This window comes from Mycteria americana, chromosome 2 (assembly GCF_035582795.1).
Source record: "Mycteria americana isolate JAX WOST 10 ecotype Jacksonville Zoo and Gardens chromosome 2, USCA_MyAme_1.0, whole genome shotgun sequence".
Lineage (NCBI taxonomy): Eukaryota > Metazoa > Chordata > Aves > Ciconiiformes > Ciconiidae > Mycteria > Mycteria americana.
In genome coordinates this window covers 92,688,938-92,716,334 of record NC_134366.1, presented here as the reverse complement: position 1 = coordinate 92,716,334, position 27,397 = coordinate 92,688,938, and the positions used below count along the sequence as shown (strand labels likewise).

General features: G+C 41.4%; 1 long non-coding RNA gene across 3 annotated transcripts in view; it reads left to right on the top strand.

The window, feature by feature from the left end:
- The window catches only part of LOC142406708 (uncharacterized), a 71,023-nt gene that overhangs the window by 30,558 nt on the left and 13,068 nt on the right, over positions 1 to 27,397 (top strand). For all 3 annotated transcript variants that reach the window (XR_012774674.1, XR_012774675.1, XR_012774673.1), the window contains exons 3-4: positions 14,366 to 14,509; positions 27,036 to 27,104. This is a non-coding gene — a long non-coding RNA (uncharacterized LOC142406708). The remainder of the gene's footprint in view (positions 1 to 14,365; positions 14,510 to 27,035; positions 27,105 to 27,397) is intronic.

Sequence of the window (27,397 nt, the reverse complement as noted above, 5' to 3'; positions counted from 1 at the left end):
GGGAGGGCAAATAGTCCTGATTTCTGAACCTTTCTGTAACACGGACTTGCTTCCCCCTGCAGGTTGGCCTAAGGTGAGGCACATAGCAGTGTGTTGGTTCATTTGAAATCGTAGATCTACTTAGGAAGTTTCAGGTTGTAATCTGTGGACAGGGCGCATGACTCTCCTGTCTGGGTAAATAATAAAAAAAAAAGCTAGAAAAATTAGGTGCTATCTTCAGCAATAATGCTGTAAAACATAACCTCTAGCATACACTGTGGATAGGCCTCTTAAGACGAAAACAGCTCCTCTGATTGACCACCTCAGAAGCTCTGGAGGTGCAGAAAGTATTCTGATTTTGCATGAATTTACCCTGCATTAATTTACCCAAATTACTTTGCAGGAAGAGAGAGCTTGCTGTTGTTATGTACTCTCTCTTTCTCTCCCTTTATCTCCCTCCTTTTCCCTTCCTCCTCCTCCCTCCCTTACCTCTTAGTGGTAATTAATCTAGGTACATTACTCATTGGGATGGTGTTCTGGTTTTTCCTGCTTATAAACCAAAAGCACCTAACACTTGTCTTTGCCAGCCCCGGGGTTCATAAAGTGCCAGAGAGAATATGGAGTTTAGTAGCTTCTCTCTTCCTTTTTTAATGCACAAAGAGTGAGCGCTTTTGTGTCTGTGCACACCAGTGTAGCCCCATCCTATTGCTTCAGTTGACAGCTGCTATCTCCTTGGGACATCAGGAACTTAGCAAACGGAGCTGAGACCAACAGACCTGGTATCACCTGCCCCCCACCCCTGCCTCTTCCCTGACATTTTTGTGCTTGCAGTGCTTGCCTTCCAAATGAGAAGCCATGGATCTGTTCAGGATTGCCTCCTTTCTTAGCCTTTGTAAAAGAGGTTGAGAAGATTTCATTACAAGCAGGAGGGAGAGGCACTAGAAGGAATGGTGAAGAGGTCTAGGCAGGAGAAGCGGAGCAGGGATGGCAGGAGCTCAGGCCCTGTGTGTTGGGTTGGGCTGGGGTTGGGACCGTGACTCTTCAGCTCCTGACACAGGGCTGTTTTGGGCTAGTTCCCCCAAGCAGGTACCATGCTCTTTGACCCCCGTGCTGAGGGCAGTTGTGCAAGAATCACATGCAATGTGAATGCATTGCTTTTCTGGGAGAAACAGCCAAGTGCTCAGCTCTTCCCAATCCTCAGTATAGCTTTGACTCCTTCCACGCCGTTATCCAAATTTCTTCTATCCTCCTTACTGCTGTGTTGTGCTTGGGCTTTCTCAGCACTTTGCTTGACTGTTCATTGCTTACTTTTCCCAGCACCAGACGATGTCCACATTCTCCTCTCACTGTTTCTGCTGCCAGCATCCTGCTGCCTTAAGTCATGCACATTATGTATCTCACCTTCCCACTTTCTCTCCTATTTTCTCTTGTAACTGTGGTCAAAGACCCAGATCTGTTCATACCCCTCTCTCCTCTGCTGGGGGGGCATTTTCCATCTTTTCTCAGGTTCTTGGGCTGACCAGTCGAGAGCACTGCTGTAGAGGACCTGGATGGCTGCAGAAAATGTCATTTACATCAGCTTATTCTCACTGGGCAAATCTGCAAGTTGAAAAATATATATATAAGCCTGTTGGCTGAGGCCTAAAGTGAAAATTAACCCTTTGCATTGCACTTTCCCACTTTGCCCAAATACCAGAGGGCAGAGAAACTTAAAAAAGGAGTATTCTGTCTCCATTTCAGGAGGTGAGGGGGAGACAAGGGGGACCAATGGGCAAGCCTAAAATATATTGGGTTTGCATGCATTAGTAAGTTTGAGAGGAGTTTCTGCTGAAAAGGGAGCAGAGAAAGGCTGTAGCAGGATGCAGAAGTCCAGGCCAATTAACCCTAACTGTGCCTGAGATGAGCCCATACCCTGGTGTGCAGGAGTTGCTTCCCGTGTTGGAGTGCAAAGGTTAAAGCGGATGGAGAAGAGAAAGGGACAGGAGATGTTTTTCTGCAAGTGTTCAGCAAGCTCTGGCACAGAAAAGGCTTCTTATGAGTTTTCTGGGAGCCAAGAAACAAAAGCAGCTGCTGAAGAATCACCTTTAAGGGAGATTCCTGATGGAATTTAGCTCTCCATGTTATCTGCACTTTCTAAAGAGCTGAAATAACAAACTGTGAGCAGAACGACAGGGAAGTTATCACTGTTGGTAGAAAGAGGGATGGATTGATGCATGACTGGCAGAGGGAGGAACAGTTCATGGCAGGTAGCAGGACCCACTACAGGAATATATCATGGCTACTGATCCTCTGAGCTGACACTGGACCTTGCTGCTCATCCAGGATGGCAACGAGGTGGCTTTAGCATTTCTCTTCAGCAGAAACAAAAATGTAAATTGTCATTACAGTTATACTTCAGGCATTTCCTCCCTTCCCCAGAGGAGGGTCAAACCAGTATTCTTTTAAAAACTCCTTTAAATGTAAACCATGTCCTTGTTGCTGCCAGTTGCATTCTGGCAGGAACGTAACACATGCATGTAACTTCGCAATAGCGTCCAAAGATTTCACATGTTGAAACCCTCTCTCTGTGCAAGTGAAAGGGAGATGCTTGTACTGCGTGTGAAGTCCACAATGAGAGAGGTGTGTGTGCAGAGTGGGGGGTCTATTTGAGGAAATTACAAAATATTTCTTGAGTTAAGTATGTTTATGAAACATTTCAGTCAGGACCAGTTATACACCAGTGATTCCCAACCACATTCAACCTTTTTCATAGCGCCGCATGCTGCTTTCTTCTGTCTCCCATCTTGACAGCAAATCCCAGAATATTGTTGCTGCCCCTGCCTTCCTCCACTGCTGTCAGTTTGAGAAAGTGCCAGTGGAAAGACTTAGATAAACAGCCAAGCAAAGCATATTAGTTTGGTCTCTCATCTGTAATGCTGGCATTCAAGCCAGAGAGGTTATTTTAATTGGGACCCAGTATTAGAGATAAAATTATTTTTTCCTGGAAAGTGATTGTGTTAAATTTAAGATTAACACTAACATTGATTAAATTTAATCTGGACCCAAATTTAACTTTCTATCACTCAACAGTGGCTTCCACAACACAGAAGAAAAAAATTAAAGCAGCCAGAGCATGGGATATGTCAATCTCAGCTATTCATTTTTAGGATATTACAGGAGGCCAATGTGTTTGGACAGTGAAAGGAGAGAAACAGCCTGGTTTTAGAAGTGCTAAGTATCCCAGAGAATTCCTGGTACACTTAAATTTTGGACGCTAAAGCTTCCTGAACATCAGACCCGTAGAGTACAGAGTATGTCTACATTACTTGCAGTATCAAATGAAAACATCTAGAGTTCCTATTCTCTTGCTGGTTTTTTTTTTCCTATTACTTCATTGTAAGTGATTAAAACCTACTGACAGTATCTTCTCTCTCCCCTTTTTTATTAATTCATGATGAATTCTGTTTTCTGGCTGACATCAGTACCCTGTCATGGTTCGAAACTCTTCCAGTGCTTGGTTGGCTTGTTGCTTGCTTGCTGAAAAAAGTGTTTATATCAGGATTTTGGAAAGCAATAAAATGTGATTTTATGGGGTGGGGGGAGCTATTTTGTTTTGTTTCTACAGAACTTGAACTTTCAGGTATTTACATTGTCTAATATGTGACTCTTATTAGGAAAAACTAATGCAAATTGTTCTGGTCTGTTTTTCCTATTTGTTCTTTTGTTATACCTTTGACAGTGTAGTAATCCCAGTAGGATGTGGCAATCTGTGCACGCGCTGGGGTCAGATGTCTGGCAGACTTGCCAGAGGGTACAATGTCTTTGAGAAAACTCTGATATTCCTGTGTTCCATTTTTGATCCCCACTTGAGTTTCATGCACATCTCACAGTCGCCTGCTGCTATATGCAAGTCGTCTCTGATTATTAGGTCTGACCTTAAAGATGCCTTCTGTTAAAGTCTCTGTATCTGACGTAGTCTCTCACACATGTCAGAGTCTGATCTCATAAACGTCCTACATAAGGAGTGAGCTCTCACCCCAAGCATGCAAAGTTTGAGAATTCAAGCCTTTTGTCAAAAATCTCTACTGGAACAAGGATGACCTCTCTATTTTGTCAACACCACGAAAGCATTAAAAAATTAAGAATTCAGCTATCTACAAAACCAGAGACCATTCTAAATCTCACCTTTCCCTACAATCACATGTGTTTGCTTAAAGATGTCAAAAGTTAAACTGGTAATGGTTTTGCATGCAGAGCAAGGGAATATAGTTATTGCGAGACAGGTGCAAAGTTTTAAGACATGAAATGATGATTTTCACTTACACACTGCTCCCAGTGCCAAAGAGGAGGTTATTCTCTACAAAAAAAAATTTAAGAAACTGCTGATTGGCAGTTCCATCTGTTAAAAGATGTTCCCTCTACAGTGGTGTTTGTTTATACTAAAAAAGTGTATATATCGTTAACTTACACTAATCACGTGCAGTCTAAGAAAATTTCCAGAAAGCCAACAAAAACTGTGGTTATGATGATCCATGACTTACTGCACTGATTTACATTTTGGGCTGTTGCACATAGTGCCTAACCAGATCACTTGGAGAAATGATGTTCTGAATAACACCATTAGTAAATCAGGGTCTTTTGCTTCGTATGTCATAGAAGAGTTTGGTTCCTAAAATGAAAAAATAGGATAATGGGGAGTCCTGCCTAGTTTATGACACCGTTCTGCTTTCTGAGTATGTTCTCAAAATGCTTGACCATCCTAACTCCCTATGGATTTAGTGTTGTTTGGCACCTAACTAAAAGCAAGTTGCTCACTGGATAGCCAACTTAATTTAGAATGCATTACCTGCAGTCAAATTATGTGCCACATGTTGGGATTGGTAGTTGGCTGTATGGGCAAGCAGAAAATTTGGACTTTCAGGTCTTTGGAGATTCTCTTTCTGAGATGTTCTTGTAAATAGCTACTTTCATCTTTGGGTTTTCAAACTGAGGGTCAAATGTATTTCATGGAATATCTATCTTTTTCTTTCTTTGCTTAACAGAATGCTATCCCTGTTTTACTGTGTCCAGCTGGCACATCCTCAGCATGCTGATTTCATTTAAAAAAATCACTGCCCATTGTAGAAGCCAGATGTAGCTGAACAGCAGTGTTTTGCTCATTGTATCACTCTGCTGGCTGAACTGTTCAAAGGGCCATTCCTGCAAACAGTGCACTGAGTACTTCTAGAGTAGTGAGAGAAGACATGAAGTGCTGCATCTGTGATGTGCCTGAGAGTACGACTGTGCTTTGACAGGGCGTCTGTCATCCCATGGCTCTAGGATTTGAGATGGTTCTTCAAACATACTGTTATTGGGGTTCACTTAAGCTGTAGCAAATTCCAAGCCAGTAGGAAATTGAACAGGCTTGCAGGCAGCCTCCCTGCCCAGCCTCAAACTTGCAGGTACAAATTTGTACCTGGGGAGCAGACTTTCTTCCTCAAGGCTATGGAGAGCTTCCTTTCAAATAGTATGGAGCAGCCATCAATATTGTGAAGATCCCCATAAACTTATTTTATAGTTTCAAACTGCAATACTATCAACTCAGACCTGAGAGCAAAAATACAGTGAGCGAAGTACCACTTGCATTAGATATACCACTGTGATTTATGAGCATTGTTCATGTTGTCCTAGGAAATGAAAGCTGGAAGGATGATTGTCATCAGACTACAGGAAACCTGACTGCTATATTGTTCTGTTTATCCCTTGCCTACCTCGCCTTTCACAAGTAGGGTTTCTGGCTGTTCTTCCTACTGTTGTTTTGTTTGGAAAGAAGTGAGATTATATAGATAGCTGGATGCACATAATCTAAATGAGAATAAGAATAGTTGGAAAGAAAACAACTGATAAGTATAAAGATAAAACAGTCTCAGGTAAGACTTCCACAGGAGAAACTTTGCTTTGGGTATAAAATGACAGTCATTCATTATCTTCCATTCAGAAAGAGCCTGTCACCTAAACAGTATAGAGGAAATACTGGCTACAGGCAAGAGCATGGGACTGATCATGAAAAGGCTTGAATTTTGTTCTTGGCTTTTCTGAGCTTTGGACAAGTCACCTCCACACTGTTTCAATCCCTTCGCTACATTTTAATCATATGTAAGTATCCGAAATTGCTGCCTGTCTTGGTTAAACTTACCCTTTACATTTTGAAGGTGGTCATGTCTCTTTTTTCCCTGTCTAAAAAAGTCTCATGCCCTTGATCTTTCCTCATAGGTCCTATTTTCTAACTGTTTGATCGTCCTGATTGCCCTTCTCTGGACTCCTCCAATCAATCCATAAAAATCTGTAACTGCAGTGGCTATAACTGGGTATGTTACTCCAGCTCAGGCCTTCTCCCTCTGAAGATGGAAGAGCTCTTTCTAAGGATGTTGAAGTGCACCGACTAGGAAAAAAGGAGAAACTGTGTGAAGGCACCCTAGACCTGCCTATTTTCAATACCTCCTATGAAAGTCTTGGTGATGTTAATGTTAAATCATGAATTGTAAGTGTTGCTGTCACCTCATTCGAGCATTATTTGTGTAGCTACAAGCACCCTTCATAAGCTTCCTTTTGCCTTGCTGTCATCTTAATGTGATGTCCTATATATGACTTTTTTTGGAAACACATGCAAAAACTAAATTCATAAAATTCTTTTGGCTATATTAGGATTTAATGAGATTGTATTACCTTATCTTGTACAGAAATAGTCCAGAGATGGACTACTTCATCTTCTAGTGGCCTCCCATGTGACAGGAGGCTCCTGGAACTGTAAGGGAACAGATACCAGTGGAAATGCTAATCAACTGCAGTGCCCATAGCAGTGCTTGGCTGCTTAAGATGCCCTATGCATACTATATCCCTCAACACTATGAGCATCACCATTCATTCTAAAATTTATTGATGACTCTCTTTTACCAGATTGTCCTATCTCTTGTATCCCCTGTACCATATTAAGCGGGTCAGGCATTACAGTCATTGGTGTTTGCTTGAGTTTCATCTTTGAGATATCACATACAGTTTTGCCCCCACCAAAAAAAGAAAAATTGTTCTGAAATTTTCTATCTTGGTGCTTTGTGCTGCATTGTTTCAGGACTAGCCAAAACTTTAATCATATCTAAAAACAGAAGTTATGAAGAATAAACAAGTTATGAAGAATAAACATTGTTGTACATGAAAATTACGGTGAGGCTGGTTTTGTGGTGGTTTTTTTCAGGTGGGATCTGCCATCTGTGGAAAAGCATGTACCAGGCTTGAGCCTTGGAGAAAATTGTCTGCTTCCTCTTGGTGGGGGCTGGCGTTGTTCTGTGCCGCCTTTTTGGGCTGGGTGAATCTGGGAAGCTGGGCAACAAACGGAAACCTTTTCCTCTGCTCTAAGTGAGCATCCAAGCAGCACTGCCTCGAACGCTGCCAGCAAGGAGAGACAGGGACTGGAAAGAAGTTCCTGGTGCTGGAGAAGGGAGCAGGTCTGGCTCAGGAAGCAGACGGGGAGCCAGGCCTGTGGAGGGGGTCAGATAGAAACATGGGCTACAGCAGGTCTGTGGGGGCAGGACGGGAGCTGTTGAAGAAAAGGATAGGGGCTGGAGGGCGGGGAGCTCTGAGGAGGGAGAAGGAACTGAAGAAGGTTTCATGCCTGCAGCAGGGACATAGCATTAGAAAACAAAGCGCCGAGGTGCTCTTTCCTTTTCTCCTCCCTCCCTTTCCCATTTCCTTGAATTCATCACCTGAAAACTGAGTTCAGCATCAGCTGGTGTGAGGTCTGAGTAAGTGGCATCCCTGCCTTTCCCTAAACTGCTTGGGCGGGTGCCCTTAACTGTCTGTATCCTAGTGCATTAAGGGACAAATCAAGATTATATATGAAGGTTGCACTCAGTGTGAGCTTCTTTATAAACAACAGCAAAACTTTTCATTGCTTAGCTTTAGCAGTTTTAGCATTTATAAGGTATTTGAATGCAGAATATACTACATCTGCTAGAAAAATAGCTATTTTCATGCTGTGAGTACTTATTTTTTCACTTGGGATACTTTCTATATCTATCATTTGAGTGAGATACTCTAAGATAACTAGTTAACTAAGATACTCTGGTCTTCAGTCCTTACCGAGAGAGAGAGAGTCCAGAATTTCACGGTGCAAATAGGCATCACTAACTTAAGGTTGGCATTTCAAGGTTTAGCTTTACCACAAAGTACTGTATATTCTTCTTTTGGGAATCTACATTCTTGTTCATATATACAATATGTAGCCTCTGTTCCTTAAAAATAAATCTTAACCAGTTGTGATCATGAGAGAAACCCTAACATTTGAATCGCCTGACTTTGAAAATGACTGGTAGCACATTTTATATTTGAGTATATAGGTATGAAACTGGACCGTTTGGAATAAAGAAGTTAAATGATAGCCCAATTGACAAATCGTCATCTGTTATTTGACAGATTATCTATGTTGGGAGAATGATTAGTGAATGGAGGGAAAGGAAGGTGGCAAAGATCAAAACAAGTAATTTATCCTAGTGTTCTTAGTTTTCCTGCCTTTTCCATAAGAGTGCTGTACTTATTCCTTTATCAATAGATGGAGGAACTTCCTTCATCAGTGACCAATAGAGTTCAATAGGTCCACAGCTAGACAGAGGCAATAATAGGGATGCTGGTTATGCTGCCTCAGGGGAGAGGGAATGTAAATTCAGAGAGAGCAGGGCAGGAGGACATCAGCACATAACTACCCTAGCAGAAAATCGATCTGTTTCTGAGCACAAAGCCACTTGTAACTTTTAATATTGAGGCCATGAAATACAGTGGGAAGTTAGCTGCTTTTGATGCAGCAGTCAAAGGGTCAAATTCTTTCCCCTGCTGCTCGAGCGTAGCTCTGTGGCAGTCTGCTGGGCTGCGCCAGTGAAACTGAAGAGAAGGATTTGGCTTGCCGCCTGGTTTTAATCTGCACGTATGGTATCAATTTTGGAAGCATTTTCTGGTTGTCCTCACAGTTATAAAAGGGCAGAAAAATATATTTATTCTCTTCCCCAGTTAAAAACCAGACTTTTGTTAACTCATTTGTGTTAATTCTCTACCTGAAAAGTGCAATACTTAGCTTCATCTTCATTTTTGCCATAGGATTGGCCTTTCTATTAATAAGTACCTCTGCTGTCTGTCCTAAGGGAAAGGCTGCTCTGGAGAAACCAGCTTGCCCCAGCAGATCCCAGCTCTCTCCTGCACGCATAGCTGGTGCTGAGTCCATTGGGACACTAACCTATGGGTCCCCCTTCTGACCGTCGGCACTGGAGTCTCCTGCCCATCAGCCTTCTTCCTCCTTTTTCTTAGCATGTTCATCCCGTTGTTGTTTGCTTGGAGATGAGGAGTATCACAGAGCATGGGATGTTGGCAATAATTGTGTACACTTGCAACCGGCTGCTGAAGAGGGAGTATCTCCTCACGCTCACCGAAATCTTCAGCTTTTGTGATGAGCGCAGTAGCCATCAGCCATTGATAAGTGTCTGGTCCCATTAACAAGCTCTGACCCTCTAAGAGCTCCATCTCAAGCGCTGTCATACTTTTCCTACTTGCTGGTTTACTATAAGGTTTTCCTGAGGTGGTCTCAGGACACATTCCTTGCTTTTGGTCCCTTTGGCAATGTTTTATGTCACTCCCTTCTTTGGGGTAGGCACTGCTTCCTCCTGCTTCTGAGAAAGACCAGCAGCTCCTGGCTCTCCCCAGGGCGCAGGACTGCCAGAAGCTGCCTGTAGCAAGGACCTCAGCTTTCCTGTGTAATTGCAGATAGCATTCATATTTTCTTCAGAATCTGAGGAAACTTATGTATGAGAGGGTATTAAACCCTTCTAGTAATTTTTTATCTTTTTTTGCTGCTTTCTCATCTAATTTCTAATTTTTCTTCCCTCCCAATTGCTTCTTCCTTTTTCTGTCTTTCCACCCTCTTTTTGCATTCTCCTCCTTTTTTTACCTCTTTCATCTACCTTGACACTTACTCAGCACCCAATCAAAATTACCAGGTGGCTGTACAGACCTATTACTTCGTGACTCTTTTAATAGGCCTAAAAATCTTCTTTAGCATAAAATACTTCCAAAAAATAGCATAAGATAACCATTTAAGAAGCAACTGAACAACAGTGGCAGGCTGGATGTGATAAACAGCTTTAGTTATGGTACTAGGAAATAAAATTACTAGATAACATAGGAGGTGAGAATATTCTGAAGCAGGGAGATGAGCCAAGGTTGTTGGATGCAGTGTCATGAGGGCAGCCCTATCATACACCAGCCAGTAGATAACACTTGCCACCTTGAATGTCCCCTGACTGCTGTCCATGTGTGCCGATACTATTATTGTAGGTTAACAAATCATTAGAAGTTCTCATTATTTCCAGCAAATTGGCACTGTAATTGCTTCTAGGAATTTCCCTAGACTCATTGACCCTGTAACATCAGTAGTTCATAATGATTAAAATAGGAAGCAAAGCAGGAATGCTTTCTAGACCATGGTGCTGCTCTGGTACTTTATATGGAATACGTATCATCTGTGTTGTGCTGGTTTAGATTTCTCTCTTATGAAAGACAGATCACTAACTGCTGAACTAACCAAAATTACCTTCTAACATACTTACCATCAAAACAAGCTTTAACACCTGCAGATCAGTATGGCCATGTCTGTATTTCAAGAACTGAAAATGCCTGAAACAGGTTCTCTTTTAAAAAGATGAAAATTTTTGGCTGTCCAAAACCATCAGCAGATTATGATTGTCATGGCCTTATCTTAATTTGGCTGTTTTGAGCATTGAAGATGAGACATGTCCTATTTTGGAAATACATTCCCAGTATTCAAAGTGATCATGAAACCAACCCAGGTTATTTACTTTTTACCTGCAACATCAGCTTTTTTAATGACAAGTCAGGCATGCAACTGAGAGTATACAGGTTCCTGTGTCTATCAGATTTGTTCTGGCTCTCTACTACCAATCACTACAACCGTTCCAGTTCACTTAAGTCTTTTGCTTTGTGCAGTAGTTTGGTCATGACTGTAAGTATGGAGCTGTTTCCATAGTTTTCATGTTTAATTTTGGGTAGTGGTGACAACAGTGGGAAATCTTAGCTAATCAGGCCATTGAACACAAGCACACCAGATGCCTTGTGTGTCTGGGGTTTATTATTGCACCATGAGGCAAGCTCTGGCCATTGTGTGCATCACAAATTTAGATCTGCATGACCCGATTGACAATAATTTCTGAGTAACACTGGGCTAGGTTTATGACATGTCCAGAACCTCAGGCTGTGTTGTACTGCACGACACACTGTCAGTTTTTAAACACTGATTTGCTAAGTTTCTGCATAACTCTTGTATCGCTAGTGGGTTAAACAAGGCTATTGAAAAGTTTTCCTGCGGTTTTTTTGCAAGGTTTTTTTGCAAAAATCCTTTCCTAAGGATTTTTATGCAAGGGAAACTATGACAGCATATTTAAAATTTTATCCTGCAAAAGACTGAGATCCAGGGCCAAACAAAATGTAGAGAAACCCCTAGAAAATAAACTTAGGTAATGCCTTCACACATTCAGCACTAGATTAATCAGGCAAAAATTATTTGAATGGATTTGTCCAATGAAAATGACATTTCTGTACACAGTATGTTTTGACCTCTTTTTCTCTTGCACCATCGAATAGATTACAAAAGAAGCCCACAACTGTGCTAAACAAACACGGTTGTTTGGTTGTACCAAGTTTTTGTTCCAGCAGTGGAATTCATTAAAACAGCATGTTCTGTATATTGCCAGCAGGTCATCAGTGCTTGCTTGAGTCAGGTTCCTGACCTATATTTTCTCTTGCCTAGCCTGCTAGATTGTCTCATTTTGGGGACTGTTAAAATATCTAGCATTACAAATATATCTAGCATTATTTTTCTCATAGCTGAGAATATTTTCACAGGAGTGCTCATTGGTCTTCTTTGGTAATTATCAACTCGTTTATTTTACATAGTGTTAGATGTTTAATTGTAAATAGCTGCTGAACAGTATGAAATAAAAAGATTTTTCCCTCAGCTAAAGAAAATTTAAATGCATTTGGAAACCTCCTTAGGATTTGAGGTGATTTTTTTCTTTGATGGGCTGGTTGGGGGGTCATCATCTCAAGCAGCTACTCAACTGTATATGTTCCCAGTGAATTATGTGGACTTGTAATTCTCTAATCTGATGTTCTGGTTGCTTTTATAGGTGTAACTGAGGTTAAATTCTTCTACAGTGCTACCCCACCAATATCTCCAATAAAGTGTGCCCCTACACTCTACTCAAGTTGGGAAATGGTAATCCATCCACAGAGGTCCAGCTCAGCATGTCCCTAGCCTCTATGCTTAAGCGCTGTATTTCACCCCCTGTTTTGGTTTTGGCACTGACCATAAGCACCTCAGTCCCTACAGGTCTAAGTGTCAGGCCAACTGCTATGTTAGGGTCCCTACCTAGGACCAAGAAGTTATACCTTCTTTGCCTCCCTCCCTAATGTTATAGATGTTCTCAGAACGGACCTAACCCACGAGAGTCTACAAAAGCAACAGTGGTTGCCATTCTCTCCGTGCTGAGCCAGAGAGGGGACCAAGATGGTGACTACAACATTTCTCCTCTCGGGAAGTGGAAAACTCTGATTCAACTCTTCTTGGCCTGAGGGGCCCTGTGTTTCCCAGGTAATCTGCCAATTGTTTTAGCAGTCAGGTGTGCTGCGGGGTGACACTTACGATGTCTTCAGTCCACACTGAAGAACACCAAATAATCTGAGCTGCAGTGTAAGAGGTAGGCATGGCTGGCTGTGGATGAGATGGACATTCACCTGGGTGAGGGGAGTTGTGTGTTTAACTTCCTACTCCTGGAACCACTTGGTATTTTGTTTAGTGTGACACCTCTGCCATTCTGCTCCTGCTAGGCACCTCCCTCAGGAGAGATCTGTGGTCAGTTCTTGGGAAGAGGCAGCGATATGCTTCTAATGCCAAGCTATCTGAGCAGCAGAGAGCAGCCAATTTGACCTCCTCCTCTTGCTCCCCCTCTTCATTCATTCCTTTCATGAGTACTACTTTTATCAGATAGTTTTAAGTGACCTCAACTCAATGTCTGATTTCAGGCAGCTTCTGACTTAGAGGCTGACTAGTTTGGATTCCTTTGTCAGATCTTTAACTCTCTCAGTATGCTGTAAAAGAAGCCTTAATATCTGAGTTAGATTTTGGATCCCTCCTTGGAAACCAGACACCCACAAGTTAGGGACGGTCATGGTCAACTCTGTGGCCTTTACATCGTTTTTGGTTTCACCTTTCATGCCTATTCCTGTAAAGACTTGCAGATAGTCTTGAATGCTGGGCTATCCTATGGAAGCAAGAGCCTGCACTGAAAGCAAGTGCACTCATTCCAGGACATAAATTTAACAACTTGCCCTTGCCACCACCAGTACTCTTTGAAAGATTTGAGGCCCTGGAAGCGTAAAAGGATGTCTTCTATTATGAATGTGCACTAACTCCATGGAAGTCAGATAACTTACAGCAAAAAGATCTGCTACCAGAGCTTGCTGTTAATAACAATGAATTTAATCATATATTCTCAATTGATAGCCACAGACTGCAGAGAGAGATTAAACAAATGTGACCAAAGCCTTTACCTGTTTGTACTGTTTTGACCAAACAAAAATCTTGTACGTAAACCAATCCCCCAAATATGTGTTGTTTAACCCAAACTTTTTAGTGAGTCCAGTCTCCTCTTGCTCAGACTTTGGCTTTCTCACAGTAGACAACTACACAGATGTCCTTTATATCCTGGATGCACCAAAACAGCTTTGCTACAATAAATAATTTTACTTAAATGATCAACAGGGTGTGAAGAAGAAAATACAGAGAATTTTGTATGTATAAGTGAGGAAGGAGGTGCTTTCCTCTTTTGCTTTTCACCAATGCCATTCTCCTAATTTCAACAGACTTAAGGCAGGTTTATTTCTTTCAGTGATTAAAAAAAATGACGTGTACAAATTTTGTCATGGTTATTGAAATATGTGAGAGCATATGTATCTGTAACAAGATCTGATAGATAATTTGCAGTGTGCTTGGTATGTGGCATGTGTGTTTAGAATTCACCTAAGAAGAAAGAGCTGCTCAAATGAAAAAATCGTTCATGAGGAAAAACACTAACTTGTTTTTGAAACATACATTGGACTTTACTGATCTCACTGTGCTTGGATGAAAATTTCTTCAAGCTGGAAAACAGTGGTACAGCAGTTGACTTAGCTCAGACGTGTCATCTTGGGAACAAAGAAGGTTTTTTTCCTGTTTCCAAGTTGCAAATATTTTGCAATTGATTAGAGTCAGTGAGGAGGCTACAAGAACCTCAACAATAGGTCTTTTAGCTGTTCTTCTCTTTCCTGTTTACAGGGAAAGGTGATCCTGTCAACATGGTAATGAAAAAGAGGCAAACTTCACACAAAGGAATTTTGCGCAAGAACAGTGAATATATGCAAAGGCCCAACGGTGAAATGCCAAAATGTGTATCAATGTGCTAACTCCACTTTTATTATGGTAAGCAGGCTTTTACAGCATCTAGATCCACAGCATTGTAAATACACACCAGACTCCCCTGAAAGAAAGTGTGGTATTGATTTTGGTGTGCTCTGCTGCGCTGTTAGGGTCCTTAACGACATGCTGTTATTTCAAACAGCATGACAAAAACTTACTAAAAGAATCTATTTTTCCTCAGTAATTAGAGGCGAAGCAAAAGTTAGATGATCTCAAACAGTTTCTGATGAGAATTTCACTTAATGCTTCTTTTGATCTCTAGTGCTCCTGCTCTGAAGTAAAGCATCTAGGTAAAAATAAAATCCTATTAATTGTTTCATAGGAAAGTGTTTCTCTTCTAGACAAATTTTAAACATTTTGTCTCATCATTAAAAAGAATTTTGCCATTGACTGTACTGAGGTAGAGTTTCTTAGTAACACCTAGTGGCCTCTGGAACACTGGGTTAAAGTAAAAATCCAATTTGGGGTTTTGAAAAACGAAGGTAAGGTACCACAGCAACAATGTGGCTCCCTGTTTCTTTTCTCCATTCTCTCCCATCCTGCCCATTTGAGCTGGCAACAAAAGGAAGATAAAGTCTGCCTGGACTGGGTGATGCAAAGATGAAGTTGAATACCTTGGACCTGTTCTGAGTTTGGTATAAAGCTGTTACGTGTCCACCATCCCTTTCTTCAAGGGGACCTTTCTGTCCAGCTCCTGTGTGCATCAAAGGACAGAGCCGTGTGTTGCCTCTTCAGATCATCTGCTTTACAATGCCAGTAGTATTGCATGAGGTTATTTTACTATGGAGATTGTTAGTAGTGAAATGAGTTTGGGAGTTTTACGTTGGGTAAGGGAATACAGGTTGTTAAATAGCAATATGTGCCTAAGAATGAAGCCATACAATTTAGATGATCTAGATTTTTCAGGCCTTTGTTATAGCACAGCGAATGCAGTTCATTTCAATGTGATTTCCAAAACAGATAAGCAGGTATGTGCATTACAGGAATCACTCGAAGATGGTTTGAGTTTTGAGACTATTCACCTCAACAATGCTTCAAGAGTACAGAATACCACTTGGTAATTTAAACTTCGCCTTAATAAGGATCTATGACATTGGCATTTCTTAGAGATGATTTTTTTTCTTTTCATGGAAGAGAAACACTTACAACACAATTAGAAGACTCACATCTATCCATTACTGAGATCATGCTGTGTCCTTGAGACCTGTGATAGAATCACAGAATCACAGAATAGTTTGGGTTGGAAGGACCTTTAAAGGTTATCTAGTCCAACCCCCCTGCAATGAGTAGGGACATCTTCAACTAGATCAGGTTCCTCAAAGCCTCGTCCAACCTGACCTTGAATGTTTCCAAGGTGATACAAGTTGTGAAGAAGTTCTGCAGTGCTTCTTCACTCTCCTGTGCCTTCTGCCATGTGGTATGCATTTGTAAGCAAATGAGAGGAGTCAGGCATAGTCTACACCTTTTACACTTAAATTGCATAATGTTCATAGTAACTGTACTTTGAAAGATGATTATGACTGGTGTCTTCCCTTTTCCAATGTACTTTTGTGATTTTCCCCTTGCCCAGTATCAGTTTCCAAATAAATCTTTTCCCTTTCTTTTCACCAATCATTATGTAAAACATTGTTCTTCCATCCCTGAGGACCCATGCACCAATGTTAACCATATACAAACTATTTCACACAGCCATATTGTAAAGTGACTAAGTAGTATGCATGTCAGGAAGTGACAGACAGTATCACTGTTCAGTTACTTGCCTATACAAAGTTATTGAATTAACCTAGACATGATTAATGGTACTAGTTACCTCATTAAAGGTAAGTGAAAGAGAAGCTGGTGTTTCAGTGTTAAAGATCTACAGAAGTACAGTTTTAACAAAAGCAATTGCAACTGCAAGTAACTTTCACATAAAAAATAACTGATGAACGGTTATCTGTATGCAGAATTATTTGGTTAAGTTTCTTTACTGGCTAAGTAATCCATCCTGCAGGTCTTTGAAATGAAATTAAGAGAACAACTTCACAGAAGTTTTAGGAGTGTAGTGACTACATTTGAGTGCTGGGCTCAAGATATGTGTGGAGCTCCAGTAGAAACCACCCATACTGACCCCTCAGAATGGCAAACATGGACCTATGGCAAACTGAGCCAAGGAGAGTTGTGTGCTCTGCTCTGCTGGCATTGGTACAGACCTTTCGTATAGCACGTCTGTGCACATGCTATTGCTGTGCAGAGTGAAATCTGCCATGACAAAGACTCTATCAGTCTGCTAAGACTTGTGTTCCTCATATGTTCTCGCTGATGAGCCGTAAATATCCTCCAAGCTAGTTGTACAGTACAAGTACTATAGTTACGGTGTTCAGGTTTCTGTTAAAAGTACTATGTAAAAGAGCTGAGAAATATGAAACAGATGAAAAAGTTGTAAAAAAAAGATGAGATATAATGGCTGATCTCACGATAACTTCAGAAATTGTCAGTGCCATAAAGTGATGTGTTAGTCTGTGGCTTTAGGAGAAAACATAAATGCAAAACAGGTTTTCTATTTTTCTCTATTCAGCTAATGAGAACTTGACCAGGGTATAGGCATTTCATCTTATACTGACCTGCTATTTTCACTCATTTTGGAAAACAATTGAAACTTGGTTATTTTGTGTAATGGCTTTTGCAACCCAACACGTACATCTGATTTAGCAACTTGCTGGATCGTTGCATCCCTCATGGCAATGTAGTCCCTGCTATGCACTGAAGCAGGCCCCTGCTCTGTCTTGACTTGATCTGAGTTTCCTGCTTTGGCCACATCTCATTCCCTCTGCCCTTGGGTCAACATTTTCTGTGCAGCATTCCCTCCAGAGAGCTGGATGACAGTGTAATTTTGTACTGCAGCTCATCTGAGATCAGCCAGCCTCTGCCTTCGCCTAAGGGTAGGGCTAATGGCTGCTTTACCTAAGAGGGTGATAGGTACGGAGAGTGGCTTCAGCCTCCCTGCCTTCCTCTATGTAGCCACAGGGCAGAAAGAGGACTGTCAATCTTTTAAAGTTTTATGGGGGAGCTGTAGGTCTCAAACATTTCCCTGTGCATCCAAGAAGAGAACATGCAGCTAAAATGTGTGATGATAAACTCCTTAATTCACCATGTTAGTGCCATTTATTCCTAGCATTGTAATTTTCCCTTTCTCATTTTACCTTCTTCCTATCCCTCTCCCTACCAGCTGTGAACCACACAGGCAACCTACTCCAGAAGTTTGACTTTGTCATATTATTGAGTATGTGCCACAGCTGAAAATGCAGCTTCTCCCAAAATATCATTGCGACAGTTACTGTGGCACAGTGACTGAAGCCTCATTAGGTCAAATGATCCAATTGAGGTATCTGGGAGCTATTTTCAGTTTTGAATGAGCTGAGATGGAGCAGAAGTCTTGTCTGGAGCAGAACTCTTGTCTGGAGCAGAAGTCTTATGAGGAGCGGCTGAGGGAGCTGGGACTGTTTAGCCTGGAGAAAAGGAGGCTGAGGGGAGACCTCATCGCTCTCTACAACTACCTGAAAGGAGGTTGTAGAGAGGTGGGGGTCGGTCTCTTCTCCCAGGTAACAAGTGATAGGACAAGAGGAAATGGCCTCAAGTTGCGCCAGGGGAGGTTTAGACTGGATATTAGGAAATTTTTCTTCACCGAGAGGGTTATCAAGCATTGGAACAGGCTGCCCAGGGAAGTGGTTGAGTCGCCATCCCTGGAGGTATTTAAAGGACGTTTGGATGAGGTACTTAGAGACATGGTGTAGTGGTGGTTTTTGGCAGTGTTAGGTTTATGGTTGGACTCGATGATCTTAAAGGTCTTTTCCAACCTATATGATTCTGTGATTCTGTGATTCTGAGATTAGTTATCACAAAATACTCTGCAATGGGGACTTTCAGTTTGCTTAAAAGTGGCACAGTAGTATCTAAACCAACAAGAGGGGTTGCCATGAGGGGCATCTCCTGGAGAAACTGGCTGCTCATGGCTTGGATGGGTGTACACTTTGCTGGGTAAAAAACTGGCCGGATGGCCAAGCCCAAGGAGTTGTGGTGAATGGAGTTAAACCCAGTTGGTGGCCAGTCACAAGTGGTGTTCCCCAGGGCTCTGTGTTGGGGCCAGTTCTGTTTAATATCTTTATCAACGATCTGAATGAGGGGATGGAGTGCACCCTCAGTAAGTTTGCAGACAACACCAAGTTGTGTGGGAGTGTTGATCTGCTTGAGGGGAGGAAGGCTCTGCAGAGGGACCTGGACAGGCTGGATGGATGGGCTGGGGCCAACTGTATGAGGTTCAACAAGGCCAAGTGCTGGGTCCTGCACTTGGGTCACAACAACCCCATGCAACGCTACAGGCTTGGGGAAGAGTGGCTGGAAAGCTGCCCAGTGGAAAATGACCTGGGGGTGTTGGTCGACAGCTGCCTGAATATGAGCCAGCAGTGTGCCCAGGTGGCCAAGAAGGCCAATAGCATCCTGGCTTGTATTAGAACTAGTGTGGCCAGCAGGACTAGGGAAGTGATCGTCCCCCTGTACTCAGCACTGGTGAGGCTGCACCTCAAATACTGCATTCAGTTTTGGGCCCCTCACTCCAAGAGAGACATTGAGGTGCTGGAGCGAGTCCAGAGAAGGGCAACGAAGCTGGTGAAGGGTCTGGAGCAGAAGTCTTACGAGGAGCGGCTGAGGGAACTGGGGTTGTTTAGCCTGGAGAAAAGGAGGCTGAGGGGAGACCTTATTGCTCTCTACAACTACCTGAAAGGAGGTTGTAGCGAGGTGGGGGTCGGTCTCTTCTCCCAGGTAACAAGCAATAGGACGAGAGGAAACAGCCTCAAATTGCACCAGGGGAGGTTTAGATTGGATATTAGGAAAAATTTTTTCGCTGAAAGGGTTATCAAGCATTGGAACAGGCTGCCCAGGGAAGTGGTTGAGTCACCATCCCTGGAGGTATTTAAAAGAGGTGTAGATGTGGCACTTAAGGGACATGCTTTAGTGGTGGACTTGGCAATGCTAGGTTAATGGTTGGACTCGATGTTCTTAAAGGTCCTTTCCAACCTAAATGATTCTATGATTCTATGATTCTATGATCTTAAAATGGGTGGACCACTAATCAAAACATAATTAATAAGCAAAATATGGTTTTGAAAGTGTATCGCTTTCAGTAGTGCTTTTTCCCAGCTCTCTGTTTTCTTGTACTGTAAGGCATAACAAGAAATAAATATCCTAAAACACAGGCCCATCTGCAGCCTCAAAAAAAGCAACTAATGTGAAAGAACAGTAACCCCAGCTCTGGGGTTTTTTTGTGTTGTTTAAAGCCCTACATAAATCAAGAGGAGGCCCACAAAGGGAAGACTGCTTGGTTTCAGGGACTGGTCTTGATTTTCTGCTTAGGATAATCAAGATCAGGAATCCATCTCTAATTAAAGGCAAACAAAAAATATGCAGGATTTTCACATACATTCTTTTCATACTCACAGTTTAACGTGTTATGTATACAGTATTCTTTTCCTTTAATTCAACTTTCTCAAATTATGTGCAGACAGCTTCAGCTGCAGGGAAAGGTGGGAGTATTTAGGATATCTAGAATTTAACTGTTTCACTCCTACTACAGAAAGACCTGTTTCTTTATCAGAGGTATTCAAGAGAAATGTGGTTTCTATTTTCAACAGAAAACATCAGTGATTCGGTGTGATTCTGTTGTGTGGGGTTTTTGGAGGGGTGCTTTTGTTTTGGGTTTTTTTTTAGTGAATAGATCCTAGTGAAGAAGTTGGTATGGCTTCTTTGAAGAAATACATGCTTTTAATAAACATAGTGCTTTTTCCTTGTCTGCTTCTGTTGCAGCTCTGGTTCTTTTTGCAGTGATTTTCCATGGAAATGTCATTCAAGTGAATGAAATTTAAGCAGGATGTGGGTTTTGTCACTTTGATGGTGATGTAGTTTCCCAGATGTAAGTTTTTCATTAAGAAATTAATATTGGCAGATTGGGTATTACAGTAAACTGAACAAGCTCGAGTGTGCGGTAGGACCACATCATTTTGCATGGTGATGTTCAAGTTCCCCTCTCTCCCCGCACAGTGAAGTCTGGGGTTGATTTACATAAATTCTTAGATTTCTAACAGCAGCACCCCATAAGTTGAACTATTCCTCATGCTTTTGGCTCCCTTTCTGAGACATATTGCTGACACTTCCATCACTGAGTCAGTATAGCCCAATGAATCAATGTCTGATGTCTAGTTTTTAATAGAGGGAAAGGTTTCTGATGATATATGTGGTTGCGTTTCATTCTGTGGCAATAAGATGAATGAAGATTAAAGTTTGGCTGAGATAGTTCTAGCCCAAGATCCTCTTCACCTAACGCTTGGAGAACACTTACTCACACAACTTGACTTTGTCTATTAAACATGCTTTCCATAATTAAAGAAGCTCTGTGTGTTGAACTGGATGCTGAGAGCCAGCACAGCCTTCTGGTAGGCCAGTTGTCTGGAGTGGTTTAAATCGTAAGCTCTCAGGAGAGGCAATACTGAGGTAAATTCCAATCAAGTAAAAGATTCAACATCTCCAGCAAAACAGTTTTCTCAGGGAAAAAAAAAAAAGCATTAAGAAGCAATTTTCTTGAATAAAAGAGTGAATGCCCTTCTTCCCTGATGTAAGACTAGTAATAGCTGTGCAAGGAATACTGGAACATTTTTTTGTAATGACTATTTATTTCTGTGGGTTGTTAGTCCAGTAGTCAGAGGCTTCCTGCAAATCACTTATATTAATGTGGGTATTTGGGGGCTTTGTATTTTTTAAAAGGTTTATTTAAAATAATAAAAGCAAACATGCACTGCTCACTTGGTTAGTCACCAGTGCATCCTTGGTCCTGCTTTTTCCTTCTCTTCTGTTCACATGGACTCTATCATTTACTCCTCTGAAAAAAGCAAACAGTAAGAGAAGGCTGAAAATGGAGAGCTGGCAGCTAGGTCTAAAACAGTTCGTAAGGACATCACTGCAGAGGGAAGTTTAGTTTCACCAAAATGCAAATAAACTGCCCATTCTTCCTGCAAGGCTATCGAATTGCATCTCCTCCACAAGATCAAGTACCTTTTTCTTTCTGACTATTCTCAGCCCTGCAGCTGTTGCAGCACGCACCTATTCTTACCCAGATTTGCTGAGTTACTGTGACCCACCATGACCTGCTCTCCCTGCCGCACCAACAGCCCGTGGGTCTTCCCTGTAGCCATGCCCTCGCTGCAACTCCTTCTCTCATTTTGCTGTGCCATAGTCTGCTTTCTTCTGGGCACAATGGACTCCCTGCAGGCTTTGGTTACCGACTCATGGACAGGGACAACTTCAGCTGAAGTCTGATGCTCTTCCCGCTCTGGTGTCTGCCCAACCCCACTGTATGGATGGTTTGCCTTTTTGTAAAGCAGCTCCTGCATTGCCACAGATCATAGAAGAGTAATATTTTCGTGGCATGAGAATGACCTCATGAGTAACTCAGCTTGCATGGGTGGTGGGTGTTGGCAATGTGCTTGCAGGGCTAGCCTAAGCTGTGCTTGCTTGCAGGTGAAAAACCTCACAGGTGTTCAGGCTAATGGAGGTGACTAAATGTGATGCTAGCTTTAGTTAGAATAAATTCTAATTTTATTTGGCTTTTTTAGAGGTGCATTTCATAGCTAGTGTTTTTTATTATAGTACTCATCAATAAGAAATTAAATTGGCAAGTGGGTAGAATTGAGCCACTTCAGGATTTTTACTTCTTAAAATTTACTCTAAGTAAGTTTCTGATTTATGGTTGTTCTTTTTTTAAAAAAAAAGCCTTCTAACAATTAACATGTTACTTTTTTTTCTTATAAGGAATCCTATTAATATCTCACTCTTTTTACAGATTTACCATAGCGGAAAAGTTTAATCCAAAAATATGTAAGGAACCTTTTTTACTGGAACTTTAAAATTGGCAGTTAACAACCACTGTAATTTTAAAGTAGCTATTTTGTATTTTGGTAAAGATTGTTGCAGCTTTTCTCTTCCAGCTGCAGAATATTTTTACTTTTACCTTTTCCTGTTTTCAAAGAGTGTAGGATATTGTGAACAGTTCAATTTTTTTCTGTTTATGTATTACAGGAAATATTATCTTAATTATTCAAAGGATAATTTAAAAAATGGGCCTTGTTTTTTATAATATAACTTTTTTCAGATATCCTTATTTGGATTCTTTTCTTTTTCTTTTCTTTTCTTTTTCTTTTTCTTTTCTTTTCTTTTCTTTTCCTTTTCTTTTCTTTTTCTTTTTCTTTTTCTTTTCTTTTCTTTTCTTTTCTTTTCTTTTCTTTTCTTTTCTTTTCTTTTCTTTTCTTTTCTTTTCTTTTTCTTTTTCTTTTTCTTTTTCTTTTTCTTTTTCTTTTTCTTTTTCTTTTTCTTTTTCTTTTTCTTTTCTTTTCTTTTCTTTTCTTTGAATGCAAGAGTGTTTTCTGAGCTTCTTAAAAACATTTTTCCATGCTTGTTCCTACCTTCCAGACAATTGTCAAGTTTCCTAGAAACATTATCGTCCCAGTGCCTTTGTTGTGCTAATCACTGAATTTGGGAATTTAAGCTTCAGGTGTGCTAATCTAAAGTCACTTAGGATGAGATAGACCAACTTTTCTTTCCAGTCTTGAGTCTCCTTCTACTGCATGTTGCTTGATGTCGTCCTATCTGCTTACATAAGTGGGATCACCATTTGGTCTTGAGTGGCTAAACTCCTCATGAAATCCAAGACTGCTGAGCATTTCCAAAGAAGAAAGAGGTAGTTACGTATGAACTATATACTCTTGAGTGCATGAAAACTGTTTTTCTGAGTATGAGCACATGTAGGGATAAGCGTTGTCCCGAACAAAGGACCCCCACTGCCTGACCTGCACTTTTACTGAAGTCCAAGAAGGAAAGAAGAGTTTGTGGAATTTACAAACCCTGTGGAGTTTCAGTCTGTTGATAAAGCAAAGAAGAAATAAAAGTGAACTGCGTGCAATTTTGAGTCATCTGCTAACTGACTATAAATCTACAACAGTCTATTTATCACTTCCACCAAGGCTACAGCAATTCAAACAGGCAAGAGAATACAGCTGCCTGTGCCTCTATGCATTGCCTATGGACGGGTCAAAAGCTGAACATAAATCAATAATATTGGCCTGCTGCATAAAAGGCAAAGCCCACACTCCCAGGGAGAAATGGAGTGGTGGCTTCATGCGAAGTACCCCTGGGCACTGCGCAGGATGATCACGTTCAGGTAAGGTTTTAAACTGGACATTGTGTCTAGTTCTGGGCACTGCACTTAGAGATGCTTACAGACTAAGGAGAGAAAATCCAAGATCACTCATGAGGATGATCAGGGCTCTTAACAACATTTCTCTCAAGGAAGGACATAATGCAGTGGGGTTTTTTCACATCAGAGATGGGAAGACTGAGGGGGAGGTATGATAACTGTGCTCACATATGTGAGCACTTCATGTCCGTGGTGGGTGGAGCAAAAGCTGGTGAGGTGCAGCAAGGAAGAGTCAAGTTTGATATTAAGAAAAAGTTTCTCATGACAAGCATATGGAAGTACTGGAGAAGATGTCTTCATCACTGAAAATCCTTTGCAACTGGATTAGATAAGCATGGGCCAGGAACAGTTTACGTAATCCCTGTCTTTCCCAGGTGACCTTCTGAGACTTTTACCAGCCTTGAGATTTCTGTTGGAAGATGATCTAAGTTTCTCCTTTCCTGTACCTGAATAATATAGGAAGTTTTTTCCAAAACCTTCCAGTAACATATTAGGGTATTAAACAATGCAATGGGATTGCCCAAAAGCAATGGTATCTACTTAAGTACCCAGTCCTACTGTAATTTGTTAACTCTGCCAGGTTGGGTTTTTTTGTGGCAAGTTCTAAATTTTACAAGAATTTTATAAATTTTTTATCTAAAGATATACAATTACCAAAGTTTTAGCAACGTCTTCAGAAAGGCTTGGAGAAGGAACAGCCATCCTTAATAAGAAGAAATGTGTCCCTAGGTGTAAGCGTAGCTTTTCTAGGGCATGCCAGTCCTGACATAGCTTGTGAGGCCAGTCGCTTTGCCTCCACCAGCCCATCCGAAATAAGCGCTTCCAGAGAGCTCTTGACTGTTAACTCTGAGTTTTTATATTCCCTTGCGCTTTTCTAACTGTTTGAATTCAGACTTGTTCTTTTATTTTTCAAGGCAAAAGAGCACATGTACTTCAAATTAATAATGATGCAATAATAAAGCTGAGTTGCACTGCTCCTATAAACATGAGGTGCGAGCGTGCAGGGTTAGGAGTCCTGGGGTATTTGGAGAGTACTCTTTTACTAAACTGCAGGGGCCTCATTGTAGGCTGATAACTCAGGGTGCCAGGTCAGTGGTGAGATATCTTCTTTAAGTGTTAGCCAGAACTTGTTGGCAGGCAGTAGGGATGTGGATAGAGGACTCGAAGGTCAGATGTTGTTCCAAGTTTGTCACAAGTATGCATTAGGGAACAGCAGTGTGGGGGTGGACAGGGCTGAGACGCTAGATTTAAGCAGGAGACTGGTGCCTGACACCACCATCATTGCAGACAGGAGTGTGGATAAAAGGACACAAAACTACAATGCTGTTTTTCTTCAGACTTCTGAATTAATGAAATAACTGTAGGGCTGCCCATAATGTATCAATGTTAACCCAGCCCTATCCAGTACAGAAAACATGATCGCATACTTCAATCGTTTTGAGCCGTGTCTGCTGAATGTCATGTAGATTCCTGACGGTGCAGTTGCAAGCAGGACAGATTTTAACTGCCTACGAAGAAGGACATAAATTCTCTAAATGCTCTGCAAAATCAGACCAGCCAGCTTTCCCAGTACACTTTCTCTTCAGCAGCACGAATAACTATACTTGTTATTTAGTGAGACCATGCAAGCGTAGTCATTTCCTCTGGTCCATTCCCATTGCATTGCACCACATCCACCACTGTTGGATTAGAGATGTTACAGGGTGCATTCCCTCCTGTTCCCTTTCTGTTTATGGACCTACTGTCTATAAATTTGTGTGATCCTTTCTGAATCCGCCAATGTTGTCTGTCTCCACAATCTTCTGTGGCAGCAAGTTCCACAAAACTGACATGAGGTACAGTGTGATTGTTCATGAGAGGAACTCCTGAGCCTGCCTTTCTGATTTTCTTTCTAGAAAGTTTTGGTTCCTGCACCTTGGTCACTTCAAAATAGCTTTGAAGCGTGTGGAGCTGGGGGTGGAGTTTTCCTTCTGCCCCTCCATTTTGCATGTATCTGTAGACTTTCTGTTAGCTACCAGTGGGACTGTATGGAGGCAAAAGCATCTTCATAGCCTTTTATCCACTTTCTTCCATGTGATGTATCCTTAAGATTGTGTCCACATTTCACCATGTAGTAACAAAACTAGTCAAAGTATTAACTAAAACTGATGCACTCCCATCTTAATCTCTTTAGATGTCTGGGGTTTAGTATTTAAGCAACAAGTGTTACATGTGCCTATAGCTAATTCAGGTCAAGATCGCATCCTTCTGCAGGAAGATGGGTGGTGTAGGAGTAGCTGTGTAATAGGGAAGAAACTGTGAAGAGTACTCCTCCCAGTATATCTATACTTTTTGAAGGGGAAGTGTTTGACCCAGTGTTCACAATATAGCTTGAGGATTATCCTCCATATAGGCATACCCTTGGTCTCTCTCCTGTGAGTGAAGTCAGTCCTATGGAAACCCTGCCTCTGCTGCTGCCCTGAGTGTCCTCCGTCTGTGGCAGGAGAAGCTGCTGGTGGAGCAGCCACTGGAGCACCCTGTGACTCTCCCAGCTCCTCTTCTTAGAAGGATTTGAGCGCACAGAAGTTTCTGCTGATAAAAGGCTGGTATAGCCCAAGGCTTCCAGAGTTTTCCAGGTAGCTCTTGAATGTTCACAGGATGACTTTATGTGCAAAATGTTAAGTCAGTCTTTCTTCCCCTGCAGTGCCTATTGACACAGAAATGCACTCTGCAGCCCTTCAGCCATGCTGAATTTTGTGGCATGGGAGTGAAAGAAAAGGAAAAAGCCTTTGACCTTGTTAATTGAGCAAATTGAATTTTCTGTGGCTGGCAATATTACATCATCTTCATGTCATTTTTACAGTACCTTTCTGACTCTAACCATACTGTAAACTATGGCCAGAGGTGCATTTTCAAGGCTCAGATCTGGAGCTTCTAAAGAATTATCTTATTGAATTTGTGAGTGGTGATGGTAGCTCACCAGCTATTACTGCAGCCAGAAAAGAGGTTAAATCTAGATGGAAATAGAAAAAAACCTCAACATTTGTATATTTTCTGTAATAGCCTCTATTTGACTAATCTGAATAGGTTCATACCTGGGGTCAGGGAGGCAGGCTATTCTTTTCCCCCCCCCCCCAATCATTGACAGCTCTTTAGCAGTTTTCAAGAAGCAGTCGACGAAAGAAAAAAAAATATTAGAATGGTTAGAATGTTGATTTTAAAAACAAAAGTATCCCTGATCTTTCGGTATTGATTTATCTTTTTTCCCTATAGACGAAAATCTCTCAGAAGCCTGGAGGTCAACAGGAGCTGAGACAGAACATCTTCACTTAATTCCTTCAGGTGCAGTATCATATATTTGGGGAAGATTTTTTAAAGTATTTTTTAAAGTTTTGAAAGTTGGGAGGGTTTAAGTATTCAGAGAACACACATACCTTTAAACAGATACAGAAAAACTCTAAAAGGAGTGTTTTTGTGTTTGTCGTATACATACAGATATACTTATGCATACACACAAATGCACATTTCATTTAACCTTCTCGTTGATAATCGCTGAAGGCCAAAAGAGTAAAATCTTGATTTGCTGCAGCTCGGGAAGCAACCTCCTCTTTTCAGATGCCTTTGGCAGGAGAGAG